Source organism: Centropristis striata, chromosome 1 (genome assembly GCF_030273125.1).
Source record: "Centropristis striata isolate RG_2023a ecotype Rhode Island chromosome 1, C.striata_1.0, whole genome shotgun sequence".
NCBI lineage: Eukaryota > Metazoa > Chordata > Actinopteri > Perciformes > Serranidae > Centropristis > Centropristis striata.
Genome location: NC_081517.1, coordinates 27,005,585 through 27,014,727, shown reverse-complemented (window position 1 = coordinate 27,014,727; position 9,143 = coordinate 27,005,585). Strand labels below are relative to the sequence as shown.

General features: G+C 39.5%; 1 non-coding gene across 1 annotated transcript; it reads right to left on the bottom strand.

The window, feature by feature from the left end:
• Positions 1-8,540: 8,540 nt before the first annotated feature.
• trnar-ccg (transfer RNA arginine (anticodon CCG)) lies at positions 8,541-8,613 on the bottom strand. The gene has a single exon. It is a non-coding gene; the product is annotated as a tRNA-Arg (tRNA).
• Positions 8,614-9,143: the final 530 nt, after the last annotated feature.

Below are 9,143 nucleotides of genomic sequence, written 5' to 3'. Positions count from 1 at the left end.
GAATATGAATTTTTCGTGACATAAGTCGCGAAAAATTGCCCAAAATTTTGCATTGAAATGAATGGGACGGGCGACAAAAAATGAGCGAAAAAGAACAATAATTGGAGATTTTTAAACGTCTACTTCTCCGGCATAATTTCACCTAGAGACTCCATTTAAACTTTAAACAGTAGACACAAGTCTTGTGTATTGGTGTATTAATTTGTGTTTCGATAGGTCATATAGTTTTTTATCAATCCCTGTTCAATGACCATGATCATTTTTGGAGAAATTCTGAGATTATAATGGGTGTGTATTGCACGGAATGTTCGTGTCACAGTGTGTGACATCATCGCCAGAGTGTAGAGGGAGAGAAAAAACTGTCAAAAAATAAATTTGAAAACTGCGCTCCAGGCCGCAAATTCCACTCACAATAATTTATACATAGAAATGTAGGAAAATTTGTCTTCTCACTCACAATCCTCTGGTAAAGCTGTCAGAGTTATAGTTTGGGCATACGACGCACAGATTCGCCACCAAAACCACCAACAGCCTCATTGGCTCCCATATTAAAAACGCAGGGAGATTTCGGAAAAAGGGAAGATGGAACAGTTTTTTTAGATCGCTCTAACAAAGCTATTTTTTCATTTTTCTTAAAAAAAAAAATCACAAGTAGATGTTCAGGAAGAACTCGGGACGCTCAAAGTGAAGTCGGATCAATGATAGGTATTATGGTTTTGCCAAAAATGCTTTCTGTTCGAGGCCAGAAATTTCAGTCCACCTCTGGCTGCTGTCACTCTTTCATTAACAGGTGTCAGTTAATTCTGTTGATTGCTTTGATCTGATTGCCTTTGATCTTTGATGTGAGTACAGTTACAGATACACACACACACACACACACACACATGCGTGTAAGCACGCACACTCCTCACACATGCATACACATGCTTCAAACACATGCACGTACGCGCACGCATGCATGCACGCACACACACACACACACACACACAGTAACTTTATGTGATTTTAATTACACACACACACACACACACACACACCGGCAGTAGCCCCCGTGGCCCTTTCAAAATTTCCCCAGAGGAAATTTTCTAGTTTAATCTGTTGTTCACAAATATCACTTTAAGCAGTTTTGATGACCGATTGGGGAAAAAAAATGTTTTTTTAACCTTTATTCTATACTCTCTTTTTCATTCAGTCCATTCTTTCTGATTTTGCCTTATGCGTTGATAAAACCAGGATACATGGATAGTTAGTCAGTCATTAGTCAGTCAGGGAATGGCGATAAAGGGAAACTTTCCAAACGGCTTTGTGTCATTTTCTTTGCTCATTTACCCGCAAAAGTCAGCAGGATGACATGAAATGTGTCATTAGCGATACAAAAGGCAGCATTCACAGATTTTTGCTGGCGTGCGCTGGCAACATGGAGGGAAGCCAAACCCCATTCATCTGCATGCTCACACTGCAATGACACAAAGCTGATTGAAAATCAGCAACGTTTCTCTTTAGGTAAAAATAGCTCACTGATAAATCATCGCCTCTATGCTCAAATCTTCTTTCTAAAATCGAAAGTGACAACAACACGACTCTGGAATAGTTAGAATAATAAAAAGGCTTGGTAAGACAATATTCAAGTTTCTGGCAGGTACATTCGGGTCCTTATGATATTTGAAACCTTTATATTTAATTTTCTGCCTGTAGACTGGGATTTACTGTGGGGTAATGTCAGCTCAACAGTCCCTTGAAACTATTTTCTTGGCAAGCAGCAGAAGACTCTGCAGCAGCAAATAATGTGATGTTACAGATACAGAAGTCAGAATTGGATTTTCCTCATTCTTTTCATGAAATGGAAGCAACACTTGTTGTTCCCATCTCTTTCCTTTTTTAAAAAACAAGTTTTATTTACAGTCTCTGTTCACCTTTCATTTTTAATATTAAATAGACAGTTCACCCCAAGAATTTAAAATACATATTTTCTCTCTGAGCTGTAGTGCTATTTATCATATAGTTTGTCTGGTGTGAGTTGCTGAGTGTTTGGAATCGTTTTACGGCACGCGGACCGGACGAGACTATTTTAACATTTTTCCGGGCAAAGTTTTGTAGTGAGTATTACTTAAGCCAATTCAAAGGAAGCAGGGGGGGATTTTTCCTTAGAGAATTTAATTTTTTATGTAATATTTTGTGTTTATGGCATATATTGAGGCAGGATCAGAAAAGGGAAAGAGAAAAGAATTGACTGAAGATCAAAAAAACCTAAAAGGGACAGTGATACAGCACAGGGGAAGACATAAGGCAACCTTGGTCGCTCATTCAATAGATGGAGAGAATTTCAGGATTTGAAAGGATTCAAAACTGATCCTGAATTTGCCCTCTTCCTTGAATTTATGTTGGTGTAAATGTTATGTTTTTTCCATCATTATTAATCGTACATACCCATAAATACCCATATGACCACATCCAAAAGGATTCGTCACCAAAAAAAACAATATATATATAGTATAAATATTAAATTATGTCAGTCTTTCACTCGTTTTCAAAACAAATGTACACGCTAGCCAGGTTACCATCCCCTACTCATGGAACAACTACTGCTTTATCCACAGAAGACCACACAAAATGAACCTTCCTTGTAGTTTCTTTAAACTAACCTTGTTACTGAGGCTCGACTGAACCATCAGCTCTAAAATAAGCCTTTCTTGCCCCTGAAAGTGCTTCTAATGTCCTTGCTTTTTTTCCCCGTCATTGCAACGTTACCACACTATCTACACAGGGTGAGGCAGACAGGCAGAGAGCACAAAGGGGGCCAAGGGGAGCTTAAACTGCTGTATCTCCCATCAATTAATCAAGACACAGGAGGCTATGTCCAGTCAACACACTCTGGCACAAGCATCCATCACCTTGTTTATAGCCTCGAAACGCTGGGAACGAACGGCAGAGTGCATGCTCACACACACAAGCACACACATATTGCCTTTTTGTCCTCTGACTGTGCACCCTCACTGCAATAAAGTGTGGTTTATTTTTTATGTCCCTATGATTTATAGTCCCGAGGTTTTATATTCAGAAGTTGGCCACTTTTGCTCTTGACCCACATCCACTGTACTATGTTTCAAGGCTGAGTCCAAAAAACAAAAAAATGAAAATAAAAATTCTTATCTTCTGTATTTTTCACACCTTCCTCTACAATTAGCCCATGCAAACAGCAGATACATGAAACAAGAAATAAAGAAGATATCACAGCATCATGCACAATGCACTTGAATTAAGGACACTCCAAGAAGCTTTTAAATGGGATTGATGGGTTTTTAGGTGTTCTTGTAAATTATTATAATTTCAACAGTTTTTCATTTTGTGCTTCCATGGACACTTTGCACTCTTAATAGCACAATGTCCAAACTGCTGGGTGGTAATCTGGCACCCCGTGCTGTTCTGTCTCTTTGTGTAACGTGATATGTGTACAAAATGTTATTCTTGTTTGTTGAGTCTTTGTTTGTCTCATAACAGGAGTTCAAATCATTGTATTTTACTTGATTGTCCATGTGTCAACGTGTGGCCTGCATCCAGGTAATGAGTCACCAAAATATGTGCCAAAAGAGAAAAAGTTACCAATCTAGGCCTGAGGTATTGGAATGAACACACAGTGACTTCTCTGAATATATTGATGCTGTGGCAACCTATAAAACACAGAGACAATTACACTGAATGGCATTTCAAAACTGCATTAGCATTTTATACCAAAATATGTATGGCAGAGCTCCACAGGGACTGTATGCCATTCAAAAAAGGGCAAATTAACATAGCACTGCTGCCACATGAAAACACAGCTGTAGTGCAGATTTTCGAGTGCTCTTCAAAAATAACTTAGTCATTCTGAATATATTGAGTTGCAGACATATTTTCTATATTGTTTACAGAAAGGATGAAGATTTACGAGTGGGAAAACTTTCAGCCAAGAGCAACAACAGTATGAAAACAGTTGCACCAAAATACAGAATTATATTTGATAGCATAGAGAAAGCACCAGTGATGTAATAGTAACCGACCATGTGGCAACCTCCGGGTTTGAGCAGGGAGGCAAAACAGGAAGTGCCTTAAGCCTGCATTCTACCAAAAATTCCAGCAGGGGGCGTTAAGTGTGGCTGCAAAAACATTTTTGTCCATTAATTTCAATACAAAATGAGAAAACTTCTCACTTGATTTACCTCAGAATTTTTCTAAGGACAACACTATTGTCTCAATCGCTAGTTAAAATCTCCCTCAAGACAATTTGATGTAAATAATTCAAAAAATGGCCCCATTTAGAAGAAAACAGAAGATAAAGAATCGTATGATTTGGGGCATGGCTATCTTTGATTGACAGGTGGCTAACAAGGCGAGCCGTCATCAGGAGAGAAGAATAGCAATGCGTATCAACGGCAACGTGTCAATAAAGTTATATATAACGTTATATAGATATGGAAAAAAATGTTTTTACCAGTTTGGTCTCATAACTTTGACCCTTTCACACTTTATTTTCACTTAATGACGTCTTTATTTGAACATTTTGTTCATTAAAAATGTCTTGTTCAGCGTTTGGTTTGACTAACAGACACTCAAGGGGGTCACTGTTCATTTATGTTTTCTGAGGTAAGAAACATACATTTTGTTTTTGTTTTTTGCTAGCCAAAATGAACATCCCAGTTAATGCTCAAGTTAATGCTAACATGAATTAGCAGTGGCTTCTCTCAGTCAGGTTGAGGTGTAGAGAGGCATGTTGTCAGTGTCGTCAGATCCCTCTCGCTCCTCCATGGTCTGCTCCCTGTATCGGAAACAAGATGGCGACGAGTGTAACGCTGAACTCAATGCTTTCAGTAGCCCAAAACCAATGGATGACATCACGGTCACTACGTCCATTATTTATATACAGTATATGTAAGCGACAGTCCGAGACAGACATGTAATGTGGCTGAGAAGTGAAGTGGCTGTAATTATGATGGGAGCAAGGAAGTGAAGTAACCTAGTATAAAGAGCAGCAAAGTCCACATAGGGAAGGGATTTTGGTGGATCAAATAAACACAGGATTTTCTCCCAAGAGACAACCGGTCATGTGAAACGTGTGAAACCAAATGTCAACAATGCCTAATTATAATGTATCCTCATGAACGATTCTATGACATCTATTGAAAATGTATACACAGCGGAGACGGAAGTACTTGGTTAATTCGGGGAAAAAAAGAGAGAGTTTGGGTTAAAATAACTACTTTCCTACATAACTAGTGGACACAGTTACATAGATGATGCAGAATGTGACATATTTACATACAGAATTTAATATACAACATGTGTTTAAAATAACAACATTAAAATGTTGGTTTCAAAGGGTACACAAACACCCCATCCCCTTTAGACTTTCTCATTCTTTATGCCTCACCTCACTTCCTTCTCTGCTCCTGTCATCATAACTACGGCCAATAGAGGCCACCACCTAACATCAAACATGAATATGAATCATTATAAAATGCACCTGCTGGTTCACAATTATGAGGGTTATCAACGATTTATAGTGCTATATTTTTGGTACATATAGGTATGAATGGTATATGAGAAACTGCTGTTAGCTAGCTGTTTTAACTTAAAAGAAAAAGAAAGAAAAGAAAATTCATATAATGTACTTAAGTCATGTATGTGGTGTAAGTCAATATACATACAAGTTAAGTGTTAACCCATGGTTAACGTTGTTAACCATGGGTTAACACTTAACTTGTTAACTGGTTTAAAAATGCATGGTACGTTTAAGTACAAGGATCTGTTGATCTCCTGCTACCTGTAAGGGCACTTTTAGGAAATATGGGTTGGAGGAGTCCTTACATGGACCTTGACCCACAGTTTGTGACCATTTTAGGACAAATGTACTGGTAGGAACCAATTTTTTTTTAAATGAGAAAAGTACCACTTATATGCAGAACAGTGTTTTTATTTGAGTCTTTCTCCCTCTCTGTGTGCATAAAGCCATTGTGAAAATACTTTACCTGCATCTGATCTGCTGAAGCTGTTGCCCCGGGACAAAGAGGAGCTGATATTGAAATACAGCACAGTACTGGATGCTGAACTTCTGCCTCCCTGCACCACTGCAGTCAAATGAAAGGTGGATTATGTCTCAGGATGGCAACTTAGTGCCGCTGTGCCATTTCTTGAGGCAGGATGTAGCAAAAGGCAGCAATTTGTGTGTCTGCATCAGTAGATCCTCAGTGAATAGCCCATGGAAATCCTTTCAAGATCCTTTTGAATGCATTCATTCATAGTTACCTGCCATTAGCCGCATAGCATCCGATCTATTTGCTGGATTGGTAAATCTGAGTGCTTATGTTGTCAGTGATATTTCAGGTAATAATTATTTGTTTTTTTAATCTTTTTTTTCCTCCACATAAAATATTTGGTTCATGTTTGAGCTTCATTATTACAGTCTCTCATGTGGCAGTGACCTCTGTGCATTAAGGACAGTTCTGCTGACAAGTAGCAAGCTGTTTCACCTCATAGCCCCTATACCACCCCTGATTCCTGAATCATCAGCAAGTGAGGCACGAGGTACGATATATAAGGACCCTGTATCAAATCTCATTCATTGTGATATAATATGCAAGTCTGCAGAATGTCAGCTGAATGCCACAGGGACACAGTCACTTTGAAGCTTCGAATTGTCTGAAGTAAAGAGATTATTCAGAGCATGAAGCATGTATGCAGTGGCAACCAAAACATCCTTTACAAAATGATTTAGGAGCTTGCAGTGTGCTTAACAATAACTGTGTTAACATGGGGTCTGTCAGAACAAGAACCCAGTCAGAATCATTTGTAAATACCTCAGAATTTTTTTTTTTCGGTGAAGTCAAAACATTTTTTATAATACATGTAACAGAAATATTGTATCGTATAAACATGCCTTCCAATTACCTTTAACATAACATTTGGTAGTTTTACTAAAGCTTCATGTGTGGTCTACAGAAGTCCTGCAGTTGCAAGCAATACATCAATAATATTGCTGAATACACAAAGTATCTTTTTCAAAAGTTTATTTGTGCTGAAATTTGTTTTGCACATAAGACAACCCCAGTCGTGTGTGATCTATTCCATCAATGGAAAATAGCTGACTATCTTTTCCAGCTGTACAACACATTTCTTCAGCATGTAAAGGATGCTTGGACTAATGCTCCTAAAAATTACATTCCCATCCCACAATGTTGTGGGGGAAACATATTTTCTCTTGGATTACAGTTGCAGTTTTAAGCATGTGGTTAATTTGAAACAAAATTACAGTTTTAAAAATATGGCTAGCATTGTGAACAATCACAGTTTGGTTTGGCAAAAAATACTACTTGGGCAGGTTTAGTGAACGATCATGGTTTCTTTGCAACCAGCACATTTGCTGAAGGTTATCAGCCAATTGTAGCACTAGCTAGCTAGATTGGTTTGCAAGAGGCATCCCCCTAAAAATTAACAACTGACTCCTTGGAGTGTTGTTTAGTCCAGTGTGAAAAGGTCAAATCCCTGCCCTATTGTCTATTTTACTCTAAATTGGACCATAATTTACAAAATTAACATCATGCTGTATTGAAGAAGACTATAAACTCAAGGGGAAAATGTTAACTTAGGTAATAAATCAAGCGAGAAGCAGGGGAATTTTCTCATTAGCCCCTTTCATAGTGCTGTTTCATGCCAGGACATTTACGGCTCTGTAACGCCTCGCCCTCCACTATGAACACGCCCAAAGCGGGATGCCGTGATGAAATGATCCCACCAATTTTCCGCTTCCAGAGGTAGTCATAGAGGCGGAAAATTGGTGGGACTGTTGGAAGTGGGACTATGAACGGGATATCTGACGTTTCGCGTTACGTCTAACACACCCCTCCCACTTGGTCCAACAGTCATTGAATCACTGTTCACTGTGGCCGCCTTCACTAACTGTGCACAGAGTCCGCTGCTTATTGTAAACAAATCAGCATGCTAACTGCACACGTGGTGTCCACCGCCGGTTTGTTTACGATCAGTGGTGGACACCACGTGTGCAGTTAGCATGCTGAACAAACCGGCATTGCTAACTGTGCAGAGTGTCCGGTGCTTGTTGTACACAAACGGAGGTCGTGAATTGAACACATCTGCTGCAGCACGTATACTGTACTGTTACTGCTACTGTTACTGCTAGAGCTAACTGTGTAGCCTATTAGCATTGTGCTACTGCGCAGCACTGCTGCTCTGTCGCACGTCACTATCATCTCCTCTCACTATCCTCCCACCTCATTCCACAATGTCAGACTGCACTATGAAAGGGCACGAACATCACGGCTTCATTCTGAACGCCCTAAGGCAAAAAGCCAGCACAGATCGTTCCGGCAATATAGTGGGACTGCTCTATGAAAGGGGTTAGAGACTTTCTCTTGCAACCAATGGGTTCTTGTCCTTTGAGAGAATGCAGTTTTTATGGCACTTAACTAGTCCGACTCACCTGGCGTCAGTACATGACTTCTGGGAGTGTGATTTTTTAAGAGATCAAGATGAATATATCTCACTGGATGCAACCCAGGTGGGACTTGAACCCACAATCCCCAGCTCCGGAGGCTGATGCCTTATCCGTTAGGCCACTGGGTCTTACTGCCCTTTGAATATTTTTTGTTATGTTGGTGCCCAATGCTTGTCATGTGTCCACATAATTCTCTCTGCAATAGTAGATAATTGACATGTTCTCTATTTGACATGAACCCTTCATATAGCAGACTGGATGCTGTGTGGCTGTCACTGATCTTTGCTTTTTCACTTGTGAGGATAATTTCACCTTGAAACCAAACTGACGGGGTCAAACTAACCATGTACATCACATCCTACATGTTTTGGTGAGGTGTGAAACTAAATGGAGATACCGGGTTGTAGCAGGAGTATAGATTTTGTGCCTTTGAGGGGGTCAACTGTGCAACGTTCTTGTTTTTTGAAGGTTAATGATGTTCTTTTTTCCTCCATTGGACTGCCCCGGGGGTGTGTCCTCTTAGCTCTTTCATTCATCTTGTACAGTAAGACGTGCCAAAGGCAAAATCTGTTGATTTACAGTACAGATATCTTGGCACTGTAATTGATGACAAGTTGACCTTTTGACCTTTATGTGGATGCTCTGTGTAGAAAAGCAC